A 13,098-nucleotide genomic window follows, 5' to 3' on the forward strand; every position below is an offset into this window, starting at 1 on the left:
GGTCTGGGGGCTTGTGCCGCGTCGGGGGGCCCTGGGGAACGGAGGGACCCCCAGCCGTTGCAAAGGGGTTCTCCTTCCCCTGTCTCAGGGCCTCGCTCCTGGCAAGGCGCAATGTCACCTTGTCGCAGGACAGGGGAACGTCGTCCCGTCGTACGCTCTGGATCTTTAAAGCCAGAGAACCTCAGTTGTCTCTGGAGTCCTTACAGCCACTGTCAAGACACGCGTTTACCAAAACCGTGTGCCTATCCCACGGCGGGGCTCGTTCTGTCGTTCCTTTGAAGACACGGAAAGGCAGGAACGCCGAGACCTGGGCCGGACACGGCACAGCAACCCAGGGCTGCCCCACGAGCATCCCACAGGTGTCACTGCCTGCCTCCACGTCCCTGCATTTTCACAGAAGGTCAACAGTTCTCATCAAGTCCCAGCCTTTAAACCTTTGCCCTTAGAAAGTCACAGAAAGAAAGGGACAGGTGAGGGATTTTGAGAGGGCTGTCACAAAGGAAAGGCCTCCTTTAAACCCTATGAATGAGTAATTGCTGATTATCCCTCATGAAACTACCAGGCTTTCCAATCATACTTGGGAAAAAGTAGCTTGGATGGTATGCTATGATACTGTCCCTGTGGTGGCAAAATTACCTCACATAGGGGCTGTCACAAAACAAAGCTGCTGTCTCACTCCAGCAGGTATGAGATGGGGTAAAAGCACCTCCTGGGTCTCTGCTGCGGAGGAACTGCGGGGATGAAATAACCCGAGTGCTCTGCCGTGACTCATGATGAGCATGCATTTGGGCTGCTGTTTTCAAGAGGCTGCCTTAATGCCACAGTCTCCACAGTGTTTTTCTCCCTGACAGTTAGCAAACCAATGGCAGCATTTGGCTATTCTTGGAAAACCAGAAGGCAGAAGTGACTGACTCAAAGCAGATGTAGATGATCTATTTTTTTGTTTCCCCAGTGAGAAAGTAGGGAGAAAGGATGGACACTAAAACCCAGCCACGATGGCTGTCTCTCACCAGTATAAACATCCCTCCTCCCCATTTTTAACTACTGTTTCAAAAGTACATTTTTAAATAAAAGACTGCCAGCAGCGTTTTGCAAAGGACTATTTTTTCACTCTGTCAAACAAGCTTCAGATATGACAGAGTGAAAAAGAATGCAGAGAAGGTGGAGAAGAGGAAAACAAACAAACCACAAAACCAAAAAACAAAGAGAGAAAACCTACAGAGGATTATCATAGATGGGGAGGGGGAATTCTCTTTATCCTTTTGAGATAAAGCCAAGCATGACAAGCCTCACCAGTTACAGCAGGCTCAGAAAGAATAAAACTATGAAGTCTGTTTCAACTACATTATTTTCAAAAACACCATGAAAATCAAATTTGCAAATACAGCTGTTAAAAGATGAAGTTTTTTGGATGTTGTATCCATAAATATGATGTGATACTGTAATGATCAGGATTATGTAGTATTAGTTCTTCCAGCAGCTGTTTTATTTATGTTACATAAAAGCTGTTCACCTTCTCCACAAAAAGGAGGAAGGAGGAATAACATTAATAACATGTCTGAAGGCAGCAGTGAATGATTTAAAAACCTTTATATGCTTCTTTATATGTTTAGGAGCCTTTGATTAAATCTGGACAGATTAGCCTCAATCTCATAGTAATGATTCACATTCAACAGTGCCCCTGTGTGAGAGGCTGGATGCTAGGGAAGCTTATGGCTGCTTCCCCAGCTCTGGTCCTAGAAGTCAGTGGACCAATCATGGAGCCATTGGACCAGCAATAGAGGCTTGAACAGAGGTTAAAGATTAAATAAAAAATAAAAAAAGAGGGAAGAAAGTGTGAATATTACAGACTCAGCCCTGATCCAAAACAGAATAACCTAGTTTAGCACAGATAGCCCTTCAAGAGCAATTCATTATGGGATGATCTAGTCTATGTCCAGTAAAATAAGTGAGAGAATATCACATGCTTGAGAGGACAATTAAATTTCATTGTTTAGCTATCTAAATGCAGACAGGCTGAAAACATTGGGACACAAGATAGGGAAATAATATTGGATTCCATCCATGCTCAAAGGAAAAGTGATAACAAGCCAAATCATACGCATCATTACCAAAGCAAGAAAACAATTTAATAACTAGTTTTTAAGGGAAACAAACAATCCACATCTGGATAGAAAGTAACACCAGTAGACTCAATCTATGCATTAAACCAGTAAGCTCATATCTCACGCCCCACTTTAGCCTTACAGTACTTCTTTGGGGTGGGTATTACTCTCTGTACAGGAAAAGAGTGAGCTCTAGGAAAAATAGAGCACAACACTGGTGAAGAGTAAACAATTTATTAGATAATATATTTAAGAGAAGAGGCATTAAATCAAATTATTGGAGATCAACCTATTTTTCTCCAGCATTTCTCTCGTAATTTAGTATGCCAAGACTTAGGCAAAGAAGTAATTTGCCGTGTAAGTCAGCATTGATTGTGCAGGAGGAGACCAACTCCAAACTGTAACTCTTATTTTGGCCAGACAATACTTGAACTCCATTTTTTCCTCACTTTCGTTATACACAAACATGGTCAAGTGGCTCTACTTAAAACTGCAGGGTATTGGGGGAACTTCCATAGCAAACAAATATGATTTGCCCTCTGCCATCCTATTAAAGATGTGCCTGCTTTGATTTGGACTTGGCCAAGCATTCAGCAACACTTTTCTTTACTTCATGCCACACTCCAGTGGGTTGAAAGGGCATTTGCAAAACCAGGGCAATGCTATATGTGGTACACAGTAGAATGTAGGTTATACCAAATATTCAGATGGGTAAAGCTGATCACAGATTCTTGACCAGTCTTATGAGCACACTGAAACCTGCCACAAAAATGCTTCAACATGTTGTAGTTTCTAAGAATAATATTGCACCATGCTTTGAACCATTGGTATTACTTTAGTTTCTCTTACCTTCTAATTCAAGGGAATGAAATTCCACCCTTTCCCTCTCAAGCATCTTTTGTGGGCTACCTAAAATAATATTTTAAAAATTTGTTATCAAGAAAATTGTTAAGTTTTATAAGAACATAACTTAGACATTTAAAAAAAGAGGGGAGAAACAGAGGTTAAAAATAATATTTTGCCTAAATTGGGTGGAATTTATTATGTCCAGAAATGAGCTTGTCACTTCCTTGAATTTTTCATTACAGTAGTTATCACAGTATAATAACAGGCTATTAGTAGCTAACAAACAATCAGTAGAAGATAAGAAAAACACTGATTTACTCACTTTACAATTGTGAGGGTTAGGACCTCTCTCTCCATGCAGGATACTGTGTTTGGTTTCAGATGAAGATTGACAAACTAGGCCTTGGTGGCTCACTACCAGATTTGTTTACTTCTTCCTATAGATTCTTTGTCTCAGAATCTATAGCTAGCCAACAGCATTACAGGCCTGATTTTTTGATCCTGCCCACACATACTACTTAATGTGGATTTGATATACCATCCAAAGCAGCAACACTGGCTCGAAGAAAAGAACAAGACAGAAGTCAATTCCCTATACTATTGATCAGTGCAGGAAAGAAGTGCACCTACCTCTTGATTTCCTGAAAAAGCAATAGTTAAAGTACATACTTACTCCTTGGGCATTAAGAGTCTTTGCACAATGTTAAAGGCTCAAGTTGTTTTCCACCATTTCCCTGTAATTGAAACCTGGTTAAAAATTAGCGTCTCCAAATTCAGAATATTGTTGGAAATGATTATAAATGCATTTTATTCTCTCATGATCTCATATGAAAATTAAGAAGTAGGCTTATTTATGAGGGTGATAGAAACCAGAAAGTAATGCTACAATAATATTTGTTAGCGCGGTTTCACTGTAAGATAGCTAATTTTCTTATAAAACCTGTCAGGAAGCTATTCTGGATTAGCTTTTAGTTACCGTAGACTGGTTTTTGACAACTGTAGGACTCCACTGAAAATGTTAGCATCTGATGATGGCTTATCTACTATTTGCACAGTCTTTAAACAAACTTCTAAACAAGAGCCAGATCTGTTCACAGACCACACTCCCATTCTAGAAGTTGCACCATATTCAGCCTGGCACACTGAAAGTTTGTTTTGAAATCACTCTACAAAATTCAGACCTGTCTACTTATTACCCCTACTCTCAAATGGTATGCAACCTTTAGAGACAATGAGAAAAATAAGCCTGTTCTCTAGTGTCTCAGTCCAGACCAGGCATGGATTTACCAGCAGGAAGGTTATCTGGCAGGAAACCTCCTTTCCCTGCTGTGCTGATGGGGTCACAGCTCACAACAAGTGATACAGCCCAGCTGTGTAGCAGGCTGCAACCCACCTTTATCCCAGCCACGGCATCGAATGAACTTCCAGATCCACCTGCCCTTCCTTTCAGGATACTCCCTGTGCAGAAGCTGGTGGGGTAGGCCAAACCATTCCCTCCCTCTCTCTCAGTGTGGGAGAACATAGCTCTTGCCCTCACACTTCAAGAAAGGGGAATAAAGGTTTGGGATTCTGTTTTGTTTTCTTTTTTTCCCACCCAACTATCCCTGTGAATAATCTAGAACTCCACAGTACTTGACAGTTGCTTAAGGGGAGATCAATTCACTGGGTGGAGGATGCTAATTACTGATCTGCAAACAGCTGAACCATGAAGCTCACAGCCCCATTGATTCTGCCCTTGCAGTTTGTCTCAGCTGCCTTTTGAGTATGTGAGCTCTTTTCGTACAGCCTCTGAACACTGTGGCTTTCTCAAGACAAAATAAGCAGACCAAAGTGAGATTCTCCCCAAAGAAAAGCACTTACATAAGTTTCTTATTATCAGGGAGTGCCAAAAGAGGAAAACCATTTAAAATAGACCTACACAGACAAAGAAGTCCCATGACAACTTAGAAAGAAGAATTCTTACCAATGTGTTGATAGCAACCTTCTGTAACTTGCTATTAAAACAAGACCATCTTCAAGTCCCCTCCTTTTCTTTCTCTAGAAGTTGGCTCTATACAGCTTTCTGCTCTATGTTTTTAGCAGCTACATCGGCCCCAGTTGCACTATCCTAACTTCTCACAGCTGCTTCAGCATGGCTGAAAAATCAATTGGAATGGCTTAATGCTCCCATTGCTAGAGACAGAGTGCAGTTTTAAGGTTAACTTTCCTCCTATATGTGGTTCTGTTAGTATTTCTTGCAAGAAAATTGCAACAACTTCATCCACTTTCACATTACAGGACCTAATTCTGCGAATGTGTTCATATAGAAATCACACAGAGAAGTGTCATCAGTGTCCTAGTGACCACAAGGTCTCTCTGAAAAAGAAGAATTTGCTAGCATTGCTGGTACCAGAATTGCCTAAAAACACCATGGAGATGAAACATAATAAACAAGGCTAAAATTAGAATATCCAAACACCCAGCTGACAGTATTTTAGCAGCACTTATACCACATTCTTTGAAGTACAGCACAGTGGTGCCTCACTGTAAGAAATTTCTACCAAACAATGATTCATTATGACACTGGGATAAATTCCTATTTAAGATCTTTGTTCACAGTTTAAACCCTTTGTGTGAAATACAAAGCTCCCATCCCATAGTATGTGAACGAGTCCATCCTCTCAATTTTTAAGGATTTCCTCTCTCTTATGGCTCTTTTTATCCATTTTTTCTAAGAAGGTTAAATCTTTTGAATTGGTCAGTCCTTGCCTAGGATAGGGCTTCAGTGTAAAGTACATAGTGGCAGAATGATAAAAAATACTAAATGCCTACCAATTTCAGGGTAACGAAAAGAGACCAAGATTAGGAACCTTGAGGAGGAAATGTAGACAGAATTTTGAGAATAATCTAAAGAGGGCTTGCTTATTGACAGGGAACTGTGGAAATCTTTGCAATGACTAGTGGCATTGCAAGACAACAATGTTGTGGTGATGTAAGTCACAATTTCATGCCACTGGATTTCATACAAGCAGAAGGGTCCACTCGGGCAGATTAGTGGAGAGGCCCTGCTGCCTTGGCAGTTCCCCTAGATCTTTCTTGGATTTCAGCTTCATTCTGAATAAACAGAAGACTAACTTCATATTTCAACTCCTTTGCTAACTGTGCATGTAAGACTCCTCGCTGAATACAGCCTTGTCTGAAGTGGAATATGGCAGTGACTGTGTGCTTTAGTAGGAGGTGTGAAGAATAATTTTGACATTCAAGATTATTGGAAACAGTATGTAATTCATTGCCTTGAGATGGAATGTGGCCATAGTTAACAACCTGAATTTGAGAAAAGAACTGCAGAACCTCAGTCTGAAATCCCTTTTGGAAGGTAGCATCTCTAGTCACACACTGCTTCAGCACCAATGTAGGTTCTTCTCAGCAGAAGCAGTGCTATTTTTTAAACAACCAAGGTTTAAATTCCGAGAGATGTTGTATGATTTATACTGGCAAGAAATCTCAGCTGCCTCACAAGATTTGCCCCTTCCTGTATTCTTCTTTCTGTTCTCTGGAGTTCTCCTGGATAAGTATTGAGCAGGTCAGACCTGCTTAGTGTAGAATATCTGATGAAATCATGCCCTGAGGTGTTCTGACTACTATTTTTGTATTATTTGCTTGAATTGGCAGTGCCTGAAGGTACAGCTGACAGATTTCAGAATGTGAAAATGATTAATATGGGGGGAGTGCCCTGAAAAACTGCCACTTTATGGCAGATCTAAAGTAACTTGGATTCCAGCAACCCTTTAAAGAGGTATTTAAAAAGAAAACCCGTATGAGCTACCCAGTAACGTTCCAGGAATCACAGAGGCACAGACCGAGGCTGTCCCAGACAATCTTTCCTTTTTCTCTAAGCCATGTTTTCTCTAAGCACTAGCTTAAGGAAGCCATCATCCTACAGCCGAACCACCGCATAACCCAAATGAAATCAGGCGTAAGTACAGCAGAATGGGGGAAGCCTGAAGGAGGTGTGATGAGAGCTTTATTAGAAAGGACATATGGCTTTTAAAGAAAGGGTCTTTAGCAGCCAGCTGGAGGTGGCATAATTATTCGTCAGGAAATCAGCAACAGCTACAAAGATCTTCTTCCTCCTCTGCTGGCTGAATAGATTTGTTGCAGCCATTCGATGGGCAACTGTTTTTAACCTACCCTCCACAAACAGCATTTCATGTTAAGCTGCTTTAGGAGGAAGCTCTTGCTGTAAAATAAATCCATAGCTTAACAGAAACACACGAACACATTCAACTCAGACTTGCAGCCTCTACTTTCAGCTAGCTCTTTGCTATAACCCAGTAAGGCAGTCCCTGGGAACACAGAGCACACGTATGCATGTAAACAGACCTATGTGTTCATGTACATAAAGAGATATACCACGGGTTCTGAAATAGCATAATTTTCCATGCAAATATTCTTGCAGCTGCATTAGCTGATAGTTTCCAGCCTGTTTTAGCATCCGACTGTGTTTTACTGTTTACATTTATCTTTGTATACATGAGGTCTATCATCAGAATTCTTGGCCCTTATGCACAGGTAAGACCATCTACAGCAGCAGCACCGTGGCACAACAGTGAGTAGCAAACTATATGCAGCCAAGAAAAGTGGACTTAAAAATAGATTTACTTTTTGCAGCTCCACATTATCTGCTAAGTGGTGCTGATGCTGTGTTGGATATAGTCTTTTTTAATCTGTGGATTAAAGCAACTTTCAAAGGAGGTATACTTAATTCCTTTGCATGGGTGTTAAAACTGTTGCTTATTATTTACTCTGGTTCATGACACAAACCACTGACAAAGCCAGCACCCAGATCTCCCAGGTCCTGATCCATTAAACAGTGATGTTTAAGATAAAGAGCATCTGTAGAAGCTGCCATAGCTTCTGCAGAGTCAATACTAGACAAGTGAGATTTTTCTTGGTCCAGGAACAAGGCAATGGGATGAAACTAAGGCTATTAATTCCTACCCTGTATTAATTTCTCTTATGAGATTGTTCCCCACTTCATATCAAGAACAGATGCTGAACAGAACCGTAGTGATGGAGCTCACAGATCAGAGAACTGCAGGCAGATTCATTCCAGCTCTCAGCCAGCCAAAAGGTTTTTCTATAAACACTGCTCATTGCTCTGTCCCTTTGATGGAAAAACCCACAGGAGATGCTCTGAGAGGGTGGATCCATGAGTAACTTTCTGCAGAGTTCCTTCATGATCTTTTCCTTAGGAATAATGGATTTTGCCCATAATAGAGTAGCTTCATGCATCTTCCTCCTGGGCAGATTCTTAGGGACCTTCAGCCATCCAAATGCATGTGTATTTCCCAAGGCCACTTTCATGGATGCCCTGTGCAGGTGCTGGTTTCTAGCCTCTGGGTTTGGCTCCAGAGCACTGTCCTTATTAATAGCATTAGTATGTTTGTTTCATTAGTGCATTCTTTATCAGTCTGCAGCATGGAAAAATATATTCTGCCCCTTGGGAAACCTTTGATGGAGTAAGTAATGAAACTAAAAAGGGAGAACATTGTTAGTGAGCAAAGGTACTAGATATAGGTGTATGATGCTGATGACAGTCAAACATTTCTGATCCCATCTGCTGGAGAAACATAGAACCTTTATCTTATTATAGGCCTTCCCAGAACAGAGATGGCTGCAAAATGGCCTGGAAACACTTCTCTGGAGATAAACAATGGAAATGATCTAACATTAGAAAAAATCAGAAACTACTTTGAAACAAAGGAAAGGCGGAGTGAGCAACCCTTTTGGAGGGATTTATACTCTGCTTTATGCTGCTCACAGAACCCAGAAATGCCAGTGAAGGTTGCATCAGAAATCTGTAAGCTGTATGCCTATGGCTGTTATATACAGTGTTCTAAACATAATAGAAATTAGTGAACCTTCAACAACATTTGCAGCAGTTAAAATTATGTTCAGAGTGATTTATTTATTTATTGCCATTGTTTCAGCGTGTGACGTGACATGACATGAAAAGAGGAGGTTTTGTTGCAAACAGTATTTTAACCACAAAAAGCTATTTTGCAGTAGAAAATGTACTTCCAAGATTTAATTCAATACTGAGTGTTACACAAATCCTATGAAAAACAGTCTTGCTGTGGTAACAGCAGAATTAAGCACAGGTGGCCAAAGTATTTTGACTCTTGGACTGAATTTTGATTTTCTGGTACACGCTGCTGCTCCACAGTTAGGTTGGTGGCAACGCAATGAAATGCTTTCTTGTAAATCTCTCAAGGGCATGTGGTGGAAAACAAGCAAAACATTTTAAACAAAAAAAGAATAGAGACAGAAGTCAAAGCTTCAGGCATAATTTTGCAAGCTATGTATTGAAAAGCATCTTTATTCACAACTATTACTTCTACTGACATCAGGAAAACTGCACAAAACTTTATTTATTAACACAGAAAGTCTATAGGATCTGGGCCTTACAAGTAAGCATTTCAGAGTTTATAATCCAACTTTTTACTAGCCTCCCTTCTGCCTTACTCCTTACAAAAGAGATAAACAACACATACTTTCTGGAAAAGACTTCTACGTGATTGTCAGGCCTGATAGGAGCTTCTGTTGGATGCTATTCTCATGAGCTAATTGCATCTCATGGTTCTGTGAACCTCATCATCTCATAAACTTTGAGACAAGTGCTTAAATTGTCAGATTTGCTCATAAATACAACAGAAAAATTACAGGGGGCTGAGTTTAATGGAGTGACAGAAGAACATCAGCTCCAGGCTAAGGGTGTTCAGTTGGAGTGGGATGGATGTCTCCAGAAAATCCTTCAAAATCAGCTAGTTAGAGTGTCTTTCAAGGAAATGCAGCAGGAGGTGGCTGCACAGGCAGTGTGTGTGGCCTTCTGTAGCCTACAGGAAAAAGAGAGATTGCATTACTGAAAACTTACCCTTTTTAAGAACAGCTTGTTTTCTTCCCACTGGTAAGATAGCAACAGCCATTGTCTTCACAATCCTTCTTTCTTTCTAACACTGAATCAAAAATCAGAAGTGTGCTGAGGGTTGGTCAGTCTCTGTAGATACAAGCCTAGAAAATGTAATGTGCTGTGGTTGGTTGCAGAGCTGAGAAAAAAGCCAGGAGTCCTAGATGTGCATGTACAATCACATTTGAGTGAAGATAAATTTAAGTGAAAATTAATTAGTCTGCCTCCCCCTTACGCAGTTTTTAAGAAAAAGAAACAAGATTATATTCCAAAAGCATTTATTTATTTTTTCTCACTCTTACGGCAACCTCAGGATTTGTAATGGCCCATGTAAATCATCATATCATAGAATCATAGAACGGTTTGGGTTGGAAGGGGCCTTAAATATCATCTAGATCCAACCCCCCCGTCCCACTAGACCAGGTTGGTCAGAGCCTCATCCAACCTGCCCTTGAATACTTACAAGGATGACGGTTCCACAAGTTCCCTGGGCAACCTGTTCCAGTGTCTCACCACCCTCATAGTAGAGAATTTAATCCTAATGTCTAATCTAAATCTCCCCTCTTCAAGTTTTAATCCATTAACTCTTGTCTTTTCATTACTTGTTCTTGTAAAAAGTCCCTCCCCAGCTTTCCTGTAGGCCCTTCAGTTACTGGAAGGCCACTATAAGGTCTCCTCAAGCCTTCTCTTCTCCAGGCTGAACAACCCCAACTCTCTCAGCCTGTCTTTGTAGGAGAGGTACTCATCTTCATAGCCTTCCTCTGGACTCAGTCCAAGAGCTCCATGTTCTTCTTATTTTGGTGGCTCCAGAACTGGACACAGTACTCCAGGTGGGGTCTCACAAAAGCAGAGTAGAAGGGGAGAATCAGCCCCTCTCACATGAGATTAAAAAGGGTAAACTTGGAGGGCAAAGGGAAGAACTGAAATTAATCTCAGTTTCAGAGGATAAAAAGAGACTGTTTGAGGAGGAAGCTGGAAAGAAAGTATAGTAAGAGTAGTATGAAGCCTGGAACACAATAAGGGATCTTCCAGGGAGGAAATGGATGTCTAGAGAAGCCTGTGGACAGAAGTCCTCCAGTCCCCCTTGCAGACCTAGACGAGGCTGTGTTCAGTGGCATCATTCACCATAAAATGCAGACAGAGGGGTTTACACTTCTGCTGAAGGCAACTGTGAGATTATCATATATGCTCGAAGATTACTAGACACGGTTCTGTTTTCAGTGCCATACCCCTGGCTGGGCCTACCGGCTGTGGCCTGGCCAGCTCCCTCCTGGACGGGTGAGATGAAGTGCTCGGGAGCCGGGTGACTCACTCTACCTCATTCCTCCACTGTTACGCAACTGGTTTTTTTTTTCCAGAGTCAGGTTTTCTTCCACATTCTTTCTGTGGTGTTGTTTTCCCCTTCAGTAATGATTGCACCCAGAAATGGGCAGGGAGCTCCATAATGTGACCTGGCAGGGCACCAAAGGTCCATTTTCTCAAGGGGAACAGGAAAAGGTACTAATGGTTTGAGGAACTGGAAAACAAATACGTCCTATGTAGGCTGCAATTGTTTCATTTAAGTGAATAAAAACAATGAGCTCCGAGCCCCAAGGAAACAGCGTGTGGCTCCGGCAGGCCCAAAAATAGCCCGGGCGAGCATCTCTTCATTGTTCACCGCAGAATGGAAAAACAAGCTGTGGCTGCGGAGCGGCGCGGGGATGGACGGCGCGGCCCGGCCCTGCCCGGCCCTGCCCTGCCCGGCGGGGCCCGGGCTGCGGGGAACGGGCCTGACGGCGGGGCCGGCAGGGAGGCCGAGCTCCGGGGAACGGGCCCCGGCGCCCCCCGGCGGCTCCGCAGGACCCGGCGCAGGCCCCGCCGCTGCCCCCGAGGCATCCCCGGGCCCCAGCTCAGGGAGGCGGGATTTTTGCGCTCCTTAAACTCAGTGGTTTCATGCCAGCAGGGGGGACATTTCGCCCGGCACACCCATAGCGAGGCCTGCCTCGGCAGAGAGAGATCCTCCTCCCCCGGCAGCTTCAGGAGGGATGCCTTGTACTGGGGTTAAGTAGGCAAAACTTTTCATACCCTCCCATTCGATAGAAAGGAGGCGTATTTCTTTGCTGGCAGGGAAGAAACTGAGCTGCGCTAGGAAGGGTAATAACTGTGTGTGGAAATGGGGAAATGAACCTTCTGTAGCTATTGAAATGGTCTCTCTGTAATGTGTTTTACACAGGCATTCAAAATAATACAGGCAAATGGCACACTCAGTTTTCCTAAAGAGTGTTGGAAAATGATGGGTTTCGTTCAGCGTTTGGAGCCCAGCAGGGACCTGCCCGCAGTCCCAGAGAGGTGCCTGCTTGTGCCCCAGGCTTCAGTCCTCTCCGACTCCCATAGCAGCACCGTGGAGTCTAAAGCAAAGAGTTACTGTTGTGGAATAACGGAAAGGCTCTACTGCCATGAATTTGAGGTGAACACCTAACGAGCATTAAAGCCGTAAGTGAATTATATGGCTCGTCCTATGGAGTTCTGACTCGTTAGCTTGACGAGTTGCAGAAAAACACATACTAAAAAAATCTGAGAATTGCGAAATCTTTTATTGTGACTCTTTCAAATCCTCTCTTCCTGTAAAGCCAAGTATCTTGTTTTAGATACAAGGGTCAAAGCTGACTTCAAGAAAGGTCTGATTATTACTTGTCAGTCCATAAGCATGGTAGGTGGAGTCTTACCTGAAACCTTTTGGGATGGCAAATCTCTTTTTTGTCAACCCCCGCCATTCTTACTCTATTTGGATTTATCAGCCCCAGTTCTCTCTTTGTATTTTTTTTTTTTGTCAGAGCCTTCTCTCTCACTTTTTTTCATCTACCCTTTCTCTTTCTCTCTTTCTCTCTCTTTCTTTTTGTCAGCCTCTCCCTCTCTGTCACTTTTTTTTTTGGTCAGGCCTCATTTCTCTCTCTTTTTGTCAGACCCCCATCTCTCTCTCTGTTTTTTTCTCAGTCACTCCTTATCTCTTTTTCTCTGTCTCTTCATTTTTCAGCACCTCTTCTCTCTCTCTTTCTTTCATTTTTGTTGATCCCCCATTCTTACTCTATTTGGATTTATCAGCCCACCTTCTAGCCCCCCTTCTCTCTCTCTCTCTCTCTCTTTCTGTTTTTCATCTACCCTTTCTCTCTCTCTTTCTTTCTTGCCAGCCCTCCCAAGCAGATTCTCTGCTTCCCAGTA

This window comes from Chaetura pelagica, unplaced genomic scaffold, assembly GCF_000747805.2.
Source record: "Chaetura pelagica isolate M959 unplaced genomic scaffold, ChaPel_1.0 scaffold70, whole genome shotgun sequence".
NCBI classification, from domain to species: Eukaryota; Metazoa; Chordata; class Aves; order Apodiformes; family Apodidae; genus Chaetura; species Chaetura pelagica.